This window comes from Myotis myotis, unplaced genomic scaffold, assembly GCF_014108235.1.
Source record: "Myotis myotis isolate mMyoMyo1 unplaced genomic scaffold, mMyoMyo1.p scaffold_m19_p_16, whole genome shotgun sequence".
Classification (NCBI taxonomy): Eukaryota; Metazoa; Chordata; class Mammalia; order Chiroptera; family Vespertilionidae; genus Myotis; species Myotis myotis.
Window position 1 is genome coordinate 27,544,043 of NW_023416320.1, and position 18,099 is coordinate 27,562,141.

Below are 18,099 nucleotides of genomic sequence, written 5' to 3' on the forward strand. Positions count from 1 at the left end.
CTATTGAGACAGGCTGATATGAGATGACTTTTAGGGGTGAGAAGGGCCAGATCAAAGAATATGAAAAGAATATTCAGAGCATGAGGTGGTGTGGGACTGTATGTAGGGACTCAGTCCCCAAATTGGAGAGGAGGAGTTTAACATAGTTCTGTGGTTTCTAACTTGAATGACAATTTCTCATGTTCACTTAGTCACCTTAAAGCTGCTAACACATTCCTACTCTACAGACGGGCAAGTTCAGAGCAGCATCACTGGGGCATCATAGCAGGAACACGGGATGAGGAGCCAGAGGGTGTGGCGTGGGTCTGAGCTGGTACCCGGCTCCTCCCATGTGTGTGCTCAGCACTCCCTCACTCTATAAGCTAGTGCTCCATGTATGTTAGTTATTAGCGTGGATTTCTTTTCTTACCAGTTCAAGTGGAAGTTCATTTTCATTTTAAGTCAGTAGGTGTTCTGACTGCTGTGGAGCTGGCCAGAGCATTAGGGGACCACCAAGTCCTGGCTCATGTCAGAGGTGAGATAGGCCAGAACTCTTAGCGTGGGCGCCAAAAGAGTGCAGGTGGGAGCCTTGGTCCTAATCCACTTGTGCTGTGTTCAGTGAGCAGAATGCACTGGTCCCTAAGGTTTCTGCCTGGAGGCAGGAGTGTGTGGTGGCTCAGAATGCCTGCTCCAAGTCCTTCACGTGTGAGTGTTCTTTCACCTCCCTTCCTGTTTCCAAAATCTGTATATTGGAAATGATAACGGTAGGGCTGGGTGCAGACACTCTATACAGTGCCTAGTATGTTGTGAGCACTCAATATGTAAAACAATAGATGTTATGTGTTCTGAGCCTGACATGCTGACATGGTGCAGGGAGACCGCCATGGCGGTTGCACATTTGGTGTCATCTCTATGTGGGTGGCATTTGGTGGCTTTATGTGGGGCTAGAAGTGGAGCTTCCAGTTGTAGTGGAGTCAGAGGCTTCCAGTGGAGATACAGGCAGTGGCTGCTCTCGTGGTCCCCTCAGCATTGAAGACAGGGCCACTTGGCAGCCTCAGGAGGTGTGATACACTGTTTTGATGCTGGAGAGATCACAGCTGATTGGGGAGGGATATGCAGCAGAACTGCTTGGCCAGTAGGTGGCGTCACTAGGTGAGCTGTGTTACCCTGGGAGACGTGGCTCCTCAGAAAGGGTCTGTCCATCTGGCCCCACAGACTGAAAACCAGCCTGAGCAAAAGCTTCTGGTAATTTGAAATTAATGGCATAATATTTCCACAGGGACATATTATGAAATCACTTTCTTCTTGTTGGCTAACCAGAATTTCTATACTTAACATTGTTATTATAGATTCTGAGTAAACTCAAAGTGCTTGTTTAAATTACTTGCCATTGGCACCATAGCAATAGGGGTTTAGTTTCTGTTTGTATTTACTTTATTTAGTACCTTAGAATCATTTAATAGCAACACACTACCAAGGCCAGACAACACCCTTGGAAACTAGGAAACACAATGAAGACCTGGCCATTACCACGGCTCAAGGGTTCCTCAGGGTAAGGAATTGCTAGAGTAGTTTGGCAGGCATGACTTCACTGATCAGTCCTATCGAAAACACAGCTGGTCTGCTCTAAAAATAATAAATTATGGCCTTTCAGGTGATTAATTGGCACAATGTATAAATTCTGGTCATTGGATTATTTTATTCCTGTTGAATTACTTAGTCACGAAAAACATTTTAGTAACTAAACAGGAAAAAAGATCAACAGCAAATATCATTGCTAGAACATTCTACTTTCTATGCATGGTTGATGAATGCCATATTCCAAATAATTATATATTCTGATAATATGAATTAATATCATGATATCATGATAGAACAACTCTACTCAGATAATGAAAATCTACTCAAATACATGAAAATAAGTTTGTTTTTTCTCTGAGAAGGTATTTCAAATTTTTATAGCATTTCAAGGATATTGATATAAATATCACTTATCACAAAAAAGTACTGTGGCTACAGAAAATATGTAGATGGGTTGAATGAATGGATGGTCCCCTAACTTGTCCAGAGAAATATGAGATGCTAATAGTTAATATTAAGTAATCAAAAATGAATCTGCCTAAAACACTTGGCAGCTATTCTATTACTCAAATGATTCAAAACCCAGAATTTCAAATTTCTTGTCTTAGTTATGTTCATATGTGAAACCAGTGAATAGGAATGTAACATTTTTCATTAAGGAAGTGGAGACTGAATGATCATTGCTGTTTTAAAGAAAATTGCAGGATTCATATCTGAAGTTATCTGATGTTTCAGAAAAGGCATTCCTGAACATACTGAAATGATAACATTTGTCTATGATTTATAAACAAGTCTCTGAAATAAGTTAAAAGAAATAGTTTTAAGTAATATTAGGCTTGGTGAAGGGTTACTATAAATTTATAATGATCATCTAAAATTGCTTTCTTTCTTTGTTTTGCCATGTTATCAGAGCCAGGTGCAATTGGATTTCATGCTGTATTTATTGTGTTTAACCTGGTACAACAGGGCTATGGATGATAGGCAGTGTTTGCTGACCACTTTTTTTGGCTCCTGCATGCCCTGTGTCAAAACCCTCTCTCCCTCCTGTCCTGTCTCCTTGTCTCAGGCTGGGAGCCCAGGCCCACGTTTCCAGGCAGTCCACAGCAGGGAGTCTGTACTCTCTAAGACAGGGGTCCTCAAACTACGGCTCGTGGGCCACATGCAAATACAAATATTGTATTTGTTCCCATTTTGTTTTTTTACTTCAAAATAAGATATGTGTAGTGTGCATAGGAATTTGTTCATAGTTTTTTTTTTAACTATAGTCCGGACCTCCAACCATCTGAGGGACAGTGAACTGGCCCCCTGTTTAAAAAGTTTGAGGACCCCTGCTCTAAGATGTCAATATGAATTGATCAAAAAGCATTTCCATGGATGCTTTTTTAGGTGGCATCTTCTTCAACATTGAAGAGCAAAGCAGTTTTGCAAAGGTCTTTGAAGGTCCCCAGGGGAGTTCTGGCAAGGATGCAAGGCCAGGCATACCCCTTCTAATTCTACAGAATTTTCCCTGAATGGGTGATGCAGGGGCTGGCCCACCAGGCAAGCCATACGGAGGCACCTTTCACCGAGGCCCCTGGTGTCCCAGTAGTAATCGTGGTTTTGTTCCTATAAGTGCACACCCGACTTTCTGCTCTTTAGTCTTACCACTCTGATCGGGAAGGAAATCGAATCTAAAGAAAGAGGAAAACATAATTAGTTGTTCCTTAAGGCCCAGAACAGAAGGGTCCGGTTCTGGCTCCTGTGGGGCTTCCTAAGGTCTGAGGTTGGGAACATGCTGAGAGGGAGGAGATCCAGGGCCGCTTGTCCCTCAGTCATAACGGGTAGCTGGATTCCTGAGACACGCTCCTCCCAAAGAGAATGGCAGTGCAGAGTGTCACTTAACACCCTAGGTCACCATTTCCATGATGTGTTGCAGATAAAATACCTTTCTTACAGGGTTCCTTGATATTTAAGAGCCCAGCACATTTTAAATGCCTCACAAGTGTCAGTTATTATTATCATTATTACTGACACCCAAATCTTCACTTCCTGGCACCAAGTCCCATACAAATGGAAATAGCAAGAAAGAATTGATCTCTAAGCAGTAATACTGATTACTCCCGTAGAAATATGAGTGAACTCATCCCATGAGGAACTCCATCAAGTTAGGTTGATGAGAGAGGTTTGGTGGCCCAGGGCTTTCTGCACAGAAATGAACTCCTAGAACATTTCAGACCAGGTCTCCTGCGGGTGGGGCTTCGTCCCTGTCTTGGTGTTGGTGATGCCAGGAATGTCAGGACTGGTCAGCGCAGGGAACAGGTATCATTGGAGAGATTTAAAGCAGTGATCCTCAATCTCTGTTGTTCTCCCCATAAGAGAGGGACGTAGAGAGACTTGGATGCCTTCGGAGGGCCCTGAGCTTGCCCCCAGCTTTCTAGAGGTGGGCCAGGATGCTGAAGCTTCACTATAGGTCCTCTGCGTTCCTCTTTCCAATCACTCAGAGGACAGGTCACATTTTTTTTTTTTTTTAGGTTGGGTTCTCTGAGATGAGTGATGCCCTTTTCCGAGGCAAAGCCCCACCGTCTCCTCCTGGGGGAGGACTGGCCAGAGCAGGTGCTTGTCAGATCAAAGCCATTCACCTGGAGGAACTCCACCCATGGCTGCTTTCTTCTGGCTTTTTCTTCTTCAGAGTTGTCTTAGCACAGTCCCTTTTCTCCTGTTTGAGCTGTGGTTTGTAACCTGAGTTGGACCCACAAAAGCTGTGGAGGTTGGGGGGTACAAAGAACCAGTGCTGCCCTAACCGGTTTGGCTCAGTGGCTAGAGTGTCGGCCTGCGGACTGAAGGGTCCCAGGTTCGATTCCGGGCAAGGGCATGTACCTTGGTTGCAGGCACATCTCCAGTGGGGCATGTGCAGGAGGCAGCTGATTGATGTCTCTCTCTCATCGATGTTTCTAACTCTCTATCCCTCTCCCTTCCTCTCTGTAAAAAATCAATAAAATATATTTAAAAAAAGAAAAAAAAAGAACCAGTGCTGAGCTCAGAGCCACTTCTATTTCCCTGGACCCTGGGCCTCGGTCCCATTGTTCCAAAGAAAGAAAGGGATAAGATACGAGATTTACTGCTGACAAATTATTTACACAGGGCTCCAAACAGCAACCTCTTCCAGCCACAGGGACAAGACAACCTTACAGAGTGTGCTTAATTAACTAACAGAGTAGGAAGGTTCTCAGGACCTGAGGCCACTGTGGGGAGTGCAGGCCGAGGCAAATGGTGGCTGTGAATTCCTCAAAGCCTCACCCTGGTCTGACCTGAGTTCGAGGCCAGGGAATGACCAATTCTCCTGCTAGTGGTGGCTGCAGCTCTAGACCCATCTCAGCTTGGGTGTTCCTTGAATTTCTTATAGTTGATTTGAATACTTAAATCCCTGTAGCTCAAACAGCATTCTGACTTTGCTTCTCCAAAAATAAGCACTTAAGTAAAAGAAACAACAACACAATATAGGCAATTATTTTATCTCCTTAGAGTTAAATGGCTGTTTGACAAATTTTGTCAAACCTTCCTTTAGTCACAGAATGTACTATTGTTATTCATCAGTTAAGGTCTTTGGACATAGAGAGGGATGCCCACACTTTCATTATATTCTGGCAAAAGGGCCAATTTAATGCGAGCACCATTATCTCAGCAATATTTTACAGCCTCGGATCCAAATATCTTTCAGGAGACCACAAAAAGCTTTATTTTTACAGCATAACTCAAAGCTGACCCAGGTCGCAGGCATTTCACTTATTGTCAAGAGGCTTCCTGAGGGAAAGTAAAATGAAAATATAGGCATGCAGACGTCCATAACTTAAATTTTTAACAGGTGGGATGGAGAAGACAAAATGTTCCTACTGGTTTTGAGGTAATTATTTTTAGTGTAATGGTCTTTGACTGCAATAAGCAGTGGGAAGCTAGACCTCATTTTGTATATTCAGGAATAAAAATACCACCCTGTGTGGGAGAAAGATCAATGATAAGCTCATGGATGTGAGAATGTTTCATAAAATGTTGTGGTCCTCTGAAGCATTTCTGTCAAATCTTTAGGAGAGATGTTTGTGGTCGGTGTGATCTCATTATATTAGGCATTGCCCAAATACCCACACATACATTGCATGTATGTGGGTATTGGGGGTGGGGGAGGTGGAGGGAATTGTTTCTAGCCTAATGCCTGGCAGGTAGTAGGTGGTACTCTCAGGTCATTTTGGCTGAACATAACTGAAACATAACATATAGACTTGACTATGTTTCTTTCTTATTAAAATGTGAAAGTATAGTCCAGGTCTGATATAGTTCATCTGCAATGCCGAGACCCAAGATTCCTCCATCTTTTCACTCTGCTGTGAATGGGTACCATTCTCAAGGTCATCCTGTGGTCCTAGACGGTTGCAGGAGTTCCAGCCATTGAACCACATTTTAGGAAAGAAAAGAGGAAGAAGGGCTTGGAAAAAAAGGAGCCCTTCCCTGTTCAGGAGTCTTTCTGAAAGAACCATATAATCCTACTGCTTCCAGGTCGGTGGTTAGAACAGTGACATGGTCAAGGTGGCTGCAACAGAGACTAGAAAAATTTGCTTAGCTTACAAAAAAAGTCATAAACCTTTACTAAAAGGAAGTAAATATTAGATTTTAAGATAGAGCTAGCAATCCTTTGTATATGGCTCAAAAAATACTTGTTGAATGGAACTGGATCCATTGGCCAGAACTGGTGCACATGAGACATTTTGTTGATTGATATCGCTGTAGGAAGCTTCTATACCTCACGCTTTGATTCATATGGGAGTTAGGAAAGAGAGCACTGGTTCTGGACACATGTTGGACTGGCCTGGACTTACTGTGTGCAAGGACGTTAAAACCCTTGTGCTCTTTTATCCTTCAGGAAGTTGGGAGTGAAGATGAAGAGCGTGAGACAAATACTTCAAGTTCCTTAAGATGAAAATCTAGTGTTCTGATGATGAGTGAGAAGGAGCAGAGGATAGCTCCTTTCCTTTGTATAGCCAATACCTGGGATGAAACCTAGGGAAGACTCCTGATTCCTCATCAATTCAGAAGTCATTGACATTAGCAGTGGCTCCACCATTTATTTTCTGTGTGACAGAGGATAAGTTATTCAACAATACTAAGCCTCAGTTTCCTCATCTTTAAACTGGGGACCATAAACATTCTTACTTTCTGGACTGTTAGGAGAATTAAGAAAAAAATGAATGTAAGAGTGCCTGGCACATATTAAGTACATGGTAAACATTAACTGTAATTATCAATAATGCAAAGAGCAGAACCAAAATCCTAACAGGTGGAAAATTCATTGACCCAAATGCCTTTATTCCTGGGTTGTCTTGAGGGAGGCAAGAGGAAACCTGGTACATATCACAATATTAATCCTCATGGAATGTTGCCATCATTTTTCAGAAAACAATTTGCTAAGTACGTATATAGTGTTCTGGGTATCTTTTGTTACATATAGTTTGGACTATTTATCAAAATGTTCTTAGCTATTTTTCAAACAAATACGCAAACACACAACATACCTTTTCACAGAAACCTAAAGGCCAAAACATGTTGAAAAGGAAAATGGGCCGTTGCGATCTAGATTAAATAATATGTGCTTATTCACAAATTCTGTTTTCACCCTGCTCGACACCATTTTAAAATAGAAACCAGAAAGAATGCCATTAGGCCCAACAGAAATCTAAATATAACTGAAGTTTGGAAGTGACTCATGATGTGAGTCTAGGAGAGAAGGATTCCTTTGAAACTTGTGCTGCCGCTAATGCTGCTGCTGGAAATAGTACCTCCTCAGCCTCCTGTGGCCTCGACAGGTTGAGTGGCAGCTGTCTCTGTATTATGGAGGACATTTGTTGCTTTGTTTGTCAGCCCTCTATTCTCCCCTTTCTGCCTGTTGAGGCTGTCCCTTCCCTGAGAGAAGGGTTAGACTGTGGGAGCTTTGTGGAACATGCACACCACCCCCTCCCACCCCACCTTTCTTTGTTGGGGTGCTAATTCCTCACTCTCATTTCTGTCTCTCTGTAAACCTCATTTGCTGGTCTAATTGTCCCAGGGCGGTCTCTGCATTTCCACAGCACACATCACACTTGTGATTACTTGGTTAGAGCAGATCTTCCCTGGGAATTCTGGGTCACAGGGACTGTGTCTTCCTGTTCATGGCTGTGTCCCAGGCCCAGACTGATGCTGGACACATAATAGTTGCTTAATAAATATTTTTCACTGTCTGAGAGATGTAGCCCCTCCCCACCCATTACACTGAGCAGGTAGGTTCCCAGGACTCAGAGCCTCTGAATAGTTGCCTTTATGGAACTGCAGCTGTTAGGCCTGAAGGGCCGGTAAGATAAATTAGTTTACCCCATCCTTTTTTTTCTCTTTCTCTTTTTTCTTCTTTTTTTTCTTTATTGATTAAGGTATTACATATGTGTCCTTATCCCCCATTGCCTCCCCCCCTCCCACTCAAGCCCTCTCTCCCCTGGTGTCTGTGTCCACTGGTTATACTTATATGCATGCATAGAAGTCCTTTGGTTGATCTCTCCCTTTTACCCCCACCCTCCACTACCTTCCCTCTGAGGTTTGATGGTCTGATCGATGCTTCTCTGTCTCTGGATCTGTTTTTGTTCATCAGTTTATGTTGTTCATTATATTCCATAAATGAATGAGATCATGTGATATTTATCTTTCTCTGACTGGCTTATTTCGCTTAGCATGATGCTCTCCAGTACCATCCACACTGTTGCAAATGGTAAGAATTCCTTCCTTTTTTACTGCAGTGTAGTAATTCCATTGTGTAGATATACCACAGTTTTCTAATCCACTCATCTGCTGATGGGCACTTAGGCTGTTTCCAAATCTTAGGTATGGTGAATTGTGCTGTTATGAACATTGGGGTGCATATATCCTTTGATCCTCACCTGAATCTATATTTCCATTGATTTTTGGAGAGTGGAAGGGATAGGGAGAAATATATAGAGAGAAACATCAATGTGAGAGAGACACATTAGTTGGTTGCTTCTCACACATGCCGTGACCAAGGCCAGGGATAGAGCCTGCAACTGAGGTATGTGCCCTTCACTAGAATCAAACCCCAGACCCTTCAGTCCATGGGCTGATGCTCTATTCACTGAGCAAAACAAGCTAGGGCTAGCCCATCCTTTTTCAGATGAGGCAATGGTACTAGTTTGCTAGGTCTGCCAAACAGAATACCATAAACTGGGTGGTTTAGACAATAAACATTTATTGTCTCACAATTCTGGAGACTAGAACTCTGAGATCAAGGTGTCGGTAGGGCTGGTTCCTTCTGAGGGTTGTGAGGGAAGGATCCTGTCTCTCTCCTACCTTCTGGTGTTTGCTGGCAATCTTTGGCATTCCTTGGCTTGAAGAAGCATCACCCCATCTCTGCCTTCATCTTCACATGATGTTCTCCCTGAGGGCATGTCAGTGTCCAAATTTCCCCTTTTTACAAGAATACCAATCATATTGGGTTAGGGCCTACTGAAAGGACCTCATTTTTTTCACTTGATCATTTGCAAAGATCTTGCTTCCAAGTAAAGTTACATTCACAGGTACTGAGGTTAGGACTTAAACATCTTGGGGCAGGGCAGGATTTAGCCAATAACAATGACTAAATTCATAACACATTGTCCTCTCTACAAAAAGATGATGATAATTACCCAACATTTTTAGAACATAAGGGTTGCGTTATTTTCCCAGGTCTAGTCTTGCTGTCTTTTGTGAGCAAAAACCTTAAGACAGAGGACAACCTGGTTCACAGATTAAGAGGTTGGTTTGCTCAGGTAATGGCGCTTGCTTGCTAAGTTTGGAAAATTGTCTCCATATGATGTTTTGTACAGACTGACATTAGACCCACTTGGCATATCCAAGAAGCACAGTCACAGGAGTTCATTTATTCTCGTGAGTCAATAAACAATTATTTTAAGAAAGTGACTTTGTCAACAATTTAATGAAAGTCACCCACCGTTTGAAATTAGAAGTAACACAAATTTTGCCACCTATTAGCAGTGTGGCCCTAAGCAAGTAATGTAACTGGCTGGACATCCATGCATATCCATAAAGTTCTGGCACTGGCTTAGGTAACCTCAAAGGACCCTTCTGGCTGGAACCTTTTGGGAATTACGTGGTTCTTTTAGTGTGGAAAACAGAGAAAAATCTTCTAAGGAATTGGACCGTGCAAGTATAAAAAGGAATCAGTTGTTGAAGCACTTTTTCCATTCATTCTCATCAGTAGATATGAGGTGGTTCTAGTCTCAGCACAGAAGAAAGAGGTTTGATCCCTGCCTTCATCAACTTTTACGTGCTCAGTGTCTACTCCTTATATGCTATGGACCAGCATGTAGCACTCATGTTAACGGGAGCTATTCCCCTTGTCACCCCAGTGGTCACACTCTGGTGGGTTTGTGGCATCAGAATTCAAAGAGGTTGAATGTATCATTTTCACCCTCAAAATAACATGTTTTTTGAAGAGCTATTTCTATGAGTGCCTGACAACATATTTAAGAACCAAATCAGAGTTTTAATTATTTGGTACTTGTACAGCTGAGCCTCTGGCTGTATTTGCTCACTCTTTATAATCTTGGCATCAAAACTTCTGCTAATAATAGCATCTTTACTATAAATAGAGATTTTCAGATGCCCGTCCTTCTATTGTACTGCCTCTTACAATGCTCAATGTGTGTTAATTCTTTTTCTTTATTTTGTCATAAAACTGTGACCCTTGATTGTAGGGAGGATACAAAATAGACCAGATGCCTTAAACATGTTTGGATAAATCAGTCATCACCTTCTTTTTTCCAAGAAAAACGAGGGAGAGTAGTTTGAGTGAGGCGTAGACTCTACTTTCCATTCAGTCTTTCCAAAGCAAACAGAAAAAAAGAAAAGAAAAAAGAACGTCTGCTAATTGTGCTGTCTCAGTTGTGTGGTATTTGGTTTTAAGGATGCAACCCTCATTAATATGAATAAAGAAGGAGGTAAAATTGTCAGTGTTTTTTCTCATTTAATATTGAGACCAAAAATAACCTCTCACACACAAAAATAACCCCAGGAGAAAGAGAATTGATTAATAAACTTACTTCCAGTTTAATGATTGAGAGGAATATAGATTTGATATGAAGCTAGGGAGACAGCTCTCAGTATAATAGCCTTTCCCTGAAATTTAAAAATACTCAGATTTACATTTAAATGGCATGTGATTTCAGAACTTTGCTTTTTACCAAAAAAAGTCTCAACAATGTTACAATGAGGCAGAGTGGATTTGCAGCATTATCACAATCGAGTCAGTTACCAAAGTATTTTATCTCAACATTCTGTAGTCTGTTATGTATCGGTCCCTAGGTTAGGTGTTGAGCATACATGGTATCATTTAAAGCAAAAAAAAAAAAAAAAAAAAGAAAAGAAAAAGAAAAGAGAGAAAAAGACTTATGAGATTGGAAAAATGTCAATTTATAGATGAAAATAATGTCAAATTCATCCAAATATGAAATCGCATAGTTGGGATTCCAGCATGGAGCAGGACCATTTGCGTCAGACCCTGAGCTCTTTCCAAAAGTCTGGGTTTCTATTACTAGGGCCTGATTTATGCAAATGCTGTTGTCACACAGCTTCCCAGGTGTGAGATTCAGGTGAATACAAAGGCCTTGTTATGGCATCATTTTTTTTTTTTTTTTATTGCTTAAAGTATTACAAAGGGTATTACATATGTGTCCATTTTATCCCCCCGCCCTAGACAGTCCCCTAGCCTCCCCTATCCCCCAATGTCTTATGTCCACTGGTTATGGCATCATTACTCTAAGCCAGGCCAGGACTGGTGGGTTTAGGATTGGAAATACTAGGCACTAAGGGGCATGCAGAGATGAAGGAAACACAGTTCCTCAGAGTGCTTTTTGGAGGATCCTGAAAGTGCACGCTATCATTATGATAAAAAAGGATAGCCCAGCTGGTGCGGCTCAGTAGTTGAGTGTCGACCTATAAACCAGGAGGTCATGGTTCGATTCCTGGTCAGGGGACATGCCCAGGTTGCAGGCTCCATCCCCAATTAGGGGGCATGCAGGAGGCAGCCCATTGATGATTCTCTCTCATCACTGATGTTTCTATCTCTCCCTCTCCCTTCCTCTCTGAAATAAAAATATATTTAAAAAAGAGCGAGAGAGAATAAAAGTGCCATGAAAAAGTCTATGAGTAGAATATAATGAGCAACATAAACTGATGAACAAAAATAGAACCAGAGACATAGAAGTATTGAACAGACTGTCCAACCTATGAGGGAAGGCGGGGGGCGAGGGGGTAAGAGATCAACAGAAGGACTTGTATGCATGTATGTGAGCATAACCAATGGACACAGACATGGGGGGTGAGAGCATGTGCTGGGGGGTGGGAGTGGCCGGGGAGAGGTCAATGGGGGAAAAAGGAGACTCATGTAATGTTTTAAATAATAAAGAATTTAAATTAAAATAAAAAGTCTATGAAATAATGCTATGAGGAGCTTAAGAAGAGAGAGATCCTGATATGCAAAAGGTGTTCTGATCTCTAATCTACATGATTATTGAGGGAGGTGGCTGTATCACTGAGTGAGAGGATGTGGAAAGACCTGTTGGAGGAAGGGGCACATGGAATGGGCCTGAAGGATGGTTAAGGTAAGAAGAAATTTGGGTGAGAGATGGCATTTCGAGAGAGAATGGGAAGACAGTGGGGTAAAAGTGGAAGAGTAGCTTTGGTAGAGTAGCTTTGTTTAGAACAAATATTGGGAAATGCAACCCTAAGTTTTTAAGATTGGGGTCTGGGAGCCGGTCTCATGCTCTCTAAGAAGCCTAGGAATGGGCTTGAGTGTGTCTATGAAGTTTTATTTGTATGTCTATGTTTCAGTTTTCTATTGCTGCATAGTAGACTACACCAAAGCTATTTATTTAAAAAAAAACTGACTTAAAACAACAACTTACTATTTCTTGTGATTTTGCAATCTGGGCTAGTTCAGCCAGAAACTAGAAATTTGCCATAAACCTCAGCCAGGTGTTTGGGGCCTATTTCAGGCCTCCATTGTATTTAGTGTCTGCCCTCCCACCAAGAGTTTGAAGTAACAGCCAATCTCATCAAGGGGTTCCCCATCAAAGGCTACCTTTGCAGATATTTCCACAATTCACATGGAAACTCCTGTTGCTGTCTGTATAGAACTTATACAAAGGAGTAGACATCTTGAGGACCAGTCTAACTCACCATAAGTAAGAACTTTCTTATATCTGGAGCTAACTATGGGCTTTGTCCTAAACTAAGGAGTCCTCCACTTTTAGATGAATTAAAGTAGTGGATGCAGAGCTGTAACTCAGGGATTCTGCCAAAGCAACTCCTTCATTCTAAGACTATTACACTAGATGATGGTTTTATGATGACTTGGAATTTACGGGTCCTGAAGTAGTTGTTCCCTAATGTAACAAAGCTATTGAGATGGAGAAAAACCAATGAAGTGTCTGAAAAACAGTGCACTTCCTAACTGGAAATGCCCATTCCCATAGAACCGTGATTAACTGACGAGAGAGTAGTTCTTCCTCACCTGAGGGTGTGAGCAGAGAGAAGGAAAACATCACTTTTTCAATCACTCTTTGCTGCTTTAGGAAGCGCCCAGCCTGTGTGCTATTTACATGTCCTGAGGAGGAAAAGAATGAATGAATATGTATGTCATTCTTACCACTCATTAATGCTGGCAATGAGTCTTGCAACAGCTACTTGCTTAACAGCTTCATTAGCAGCTACGGAGGGTATGTTTCAGTTGCTTTTGCATTACTTAATGGTAACCTAATTCACACTGCGTTTCTTCTCATGCTTTAAAGACATTCCTCAAAAGTATGCTAGATATCAGAAAAGTCACTGACAGCTATGCTAAAAAAAGGATGCCCTGTGGGTCACAGTGAAGAGATTCTAAACTACAGGTTCCCATTTTAATTTGGGATCAGAGTGCAATTGATCATCTTCGTTGCAGACATGTAACAGTTGTTCACATTCTAAACTGCAGGGAAAGTTTTAGAAGTCTGGAAGTGAAAACACTGGGAAGTGATTTATTTTAGGGCAGGAGCTAATCTCTTTCCACTTTGGGTCCGGAAATTCATGGGCTCAGTTTCCTAGATAAGACTCCCTACAGCAGGGCCAACAGGGATGTGGTGGGGAGGCAATCCTAGGTGTGGCTGGTGTTATCAATAGCCCAAGGTTAAATGTGATAGACACTGATTGATCAGAATATGCTTTAGATTACTTATTATTTCTAGTTTCCCTAACTACTATTCTACAGTTTTAAATATGAAATGATAACTTCTTTAAGTAAGAGAAAGTTATCTAAGACAAAAGATTGCTTACATTTGGTAAGAAATGTCAATCATTTATGTGGGACTTCCATGGAAGGAGGAAAATGATAAATACTAGAAGTAACAAATCCTCATTCAGAGTTTATAGTCTATGTGGTTTCCCATGATGAATAAATGAATTGTGCTTATGCAATTTTGAGAATGGTGTTTAAATTCACATTCCTTTCTTAAATATGTTATGAATCAGTCACATGTGTTATGGATTGCTCGTTAATAATAAAATGACTAACATGATTTCTTACTAGTGTTACACTACTTTATTTCATTTAATCCTCAAAAGTAATATTGAAAGATATATACTATGGTAACCTCCCTATATTGTAGATGAGGAAATGGAGACTTAGGCTGTATAATTACCCAGGCCACACAGCTCGAAAGTGTAAATAAAGGTGGGGCTCAAATCCAGGTGTGTCCATTGTCAAACCATCCTTATTTTTTTTTTTTTAAAATATATTTTATTGATTTCTTACAGAGAGGAAGGGAGAGGGATAGAGAGTTAGAAACATTGATGAGAGAGAAACATCGATCAGCTGCCTTTTGCACACCCCCTCCTGGGGATGTGCCCGCAACCAAGGTACATGCCCTTGACCGGAATCAAACCTGGGACCTTTCAGTCTGCAGGCCGACGCTCTATCCACTGAGCCAAACTGGTTAGGGCAAAAACCATCCCTTTAATTAATGTGCTCCAATGGCTTTTCTTTTTTTTTTTCTTTCTTTTTTTTTTATTATTAGTTAAGGTATTACAAATGTGTCCTCATCCCCCCCATTAACCCCCAACCTCCCCCCCACACACACTCATGCTCCCATCCCCCTGTTGTCCATGTCCATTGGTATGGCTTATATACATGTATACAAGTCCTTCGGTTGATCTCTTCCCCTTACCCCCGCCCTCCCCTACTTTCCTTCTGGGGATTGATAGCCTGATTGCTGTTTCTCAGTCTTTGAGTCTTTCCCTTTTCATCAGTCTATGTTGTTCTCTATAATCCACAAATGAGTGAGATCATGTGGTATTTATCTTTCTCTGACTGGCTTATTTCACTTAGCATAATGCTCTCCAGTTCCATCCATGCTGTTGCAAAAGGCAAGAGTTCCTTTTTTTTTTACCGCAGCATAATATTCCATTGTGTATATGTACCACAGTTTTCTAATCCACTCATCTGCTGATGGGCACTTAGGCTGTTTCCAAATCTTAGCTATGGTGAATTGTGCTGCTATGAACATAGGGGTGCATATATCCTTTCTGATTGGCGTTTCTGGTTTCTTGGGATATATTCCTAGTAGTGGGATCACTGGGTCAAATGGGAGTTCCATTTTTAGTCTTCTGAGGTAGCTCCATACTGTTCTCCACAGTGGCTGCACCAGTCTGCATTCCCACCAGCAGTGCAGAAGGGTTCCTTTTTCTCCACATCCTCTCCAACACTTGTTGTTTGTTGATTTGTTGATGATAGCCATTCTGACAGGTGTGAGATGATAACGCATCGTCGTTTTGATTTGCATCTCTCGTATAATTAGTGACTTTGAGCAGGTTTTCATATGTCTTTCGGCCTTCTGTATGTCCTCTTTTGAAAAGTGTCTATCTAGGTCCGTTGCCCATTTTTTTATTGGATTGTTTATCTTCCTTTTGTTAAGTTTCATGAGATCCCTGTAAATGTTGGAAATTAAACCCTTATCGGTGGTATCATTGGCAAATATGTTCTCCCATGTAGTGGGTCTTCTTGTTGTTTTGTTGATGGTTTCCTTTGCTGTGCAAAAGCTTTTTATTTTGATGTAGTCCCATTTGTTTATTTTCTCTTTAGTTTCCATTGCCCTAGGAGCATTATCAGAGAAGAAATTTCTTCGGCATATGTTTGCGATTTCGCTGCCTGTGGATTCCTCTAGTATTTTTATGGTTTCCCGTCTTACGTTTAAGTCTTTTATCCATTTTGAGTTTATTTTTGTGTATGGTGTGAGTTGGTGATCTAGTTTCATCCTTTTGCATGTATCTGTCCAATTTTCCCAACACCATTTATTGAAAAGACTGTCTTGACTCCATTGTATGTTCTTGCCTCCTTTGTCGAATATTAATTGGGCATAGTGGTTTGGGTTGATTTCTGGGGTCTCTATTCTATTCCATTGATCTATATGTCTGTTCTTGTGCCAGTACCAAGCTGTTTTAAGAACAGTGGCTTTGTAATACAGTTTGATATCTGGTATTGAGATCCCACCTACTTTGTTCTTTCTGAGGATTGTTGCAGCTATTCGGGGTCTTTTTTTATTCCAGATGAATTTTTGGAACGTTCGTTCTAGATCTGTGAAATATGCTGTTGGTAATTTAATGGGGATTGCATTGAATCTATAAATTGCTTTGGGTAGTATGGACATTTTGATGATGTTGATTCTACCAATCCACGAACACGGTATATTCTTCCATCTGTTTATGTCTTCCTCTATCTCTTTTTTCAGTGTCCTGTAGTTTTCAGCATATAAGTCTTTTACCTCCTTAGTTAAGTTTATTCCTAGGTATTTTAATTTTTTTGGTGCAATGGTAAATGGGATTGCTTCTGTAGTTTCACGTTCTGTAAGTTCACTATTGGTGTAAAGAAATGCCATGGATTTCTTAGCATTAATTTTGTATCCTGCTACATTGCCGAATTCATTTATTAAGTCTAATAATTTTTTGATGGAGTCTTTAGGGTTCTGTATGTACAGTATCATGTCATCTGCAAATAAGGACAGTTTTACTTCTTCTTTTCCAATCTGGATGCCTTTTATTTCTTCTTCGTGTCTGATCGCAATGGCTAGTACTTCCAGTACTATGTTGAACAGGAGTGGTGAGAGGGGGCATCCCTGTCTTGTTCCTGTTTTTAGGGGGAATGGTTCCAATGGCTTTTCATGTGGTGCCTTGGTAACCTCAGACTTGGACAAATTCCTGATGAGAAGCTTGGTAGACATTTTCAGAAAGAAGATGGAAATGTGAGAAGCATTTTCTAATTACAGAGTAAGACATGGCTTAGAGGGATTGATTCATTTCTTAAAGAATATGAGCTGACAAAAATTAGTTGAAAATTTACAACTAATTTCATTTCTTTTACCTCTGATTTTTTGCTCTGGGAGTAAAATATTTTAATATTTCTCACAAGGGTGACGTGCTGCTTTTCAAATAAAATTATCTTATTTTTTTTTTTTTAAATGAGCTGTTGTGTTCTTTCATGCAGTTTATCAAAGGAAGGACTCCAGCATTTGCTAAGCACGAAACACTGTGCTAAGCAAGTCCCTTGATTTAATTCTCACCAGCACTGTGTCAGCAGGGTATTAGTGTAGCCATTTTTCAGCTGAGGGAACAGTTTCAGGGAAAGCGAAGTGCCTTCACAGAAGTGGTAAATACTGTAAGCCACAGGGCTGGGATTCCAACTCATGTCTGCCTCGGGCCCTTCTTAGAAATAGATTTATTGTCCTTTGAAAAGTGAGAGGAATAAAACCATTTCCCCAAATAAGCAGATTCTTCATTACCCTTACAGTTCTCAGTTCCAGGGCTGTATTCCTAAGGTTGGATGTGTCGTCCATGTGAGTTCCAATTCATGTTTGAAAAAGCTGCATCAGTGTGTTGTTTCAAGAACTGCCAATCTAATCAGCAGAGCTTTTGTCTAGGAAGCTGAAATCAGGGGCCTGAAGGGCCCAGATTTCCACTCTGTGTTATCTCAGTAGACACACAGCTGTAAATCAGCAGCTGCAGACAGGCTCCTTTGATGATTCTCAACATTTCCCTCCAAATGAGGGAGAAAACTAAGCAAACTGATGAGGAGCCTAGTCCAAGAAGCTAAAATGTAGGATCAATTCTGAAAGCTCAAAAGCAGGGAGGTATTAATGACTCACCTACCTGGGCAGATCTGCTCCTCCCTTGCCACTCTGGCTAAGGAAGGCTTTGGTGCCTGGTGGCATTTTGTTATCCTTTGTTAGTGTGGGGCATTGGGGACGACTGAGCTATAGGAATGAGTCCTGATATTCTTTTTAAGGTCCGGGTCAAGGAGAAGTTCTGAGTCAGGTTCTTTAAAACACCCGGCCCCATAAATCGGTTCAGACCCTGAATCAAAGCCTAGGATGGATCCAAAGTAGCTGAAGCCACAATGGGATGGTCGGAACTTAAATGTGTTTGCCAAGTATCAGGAGCTGCTGCTTTGTC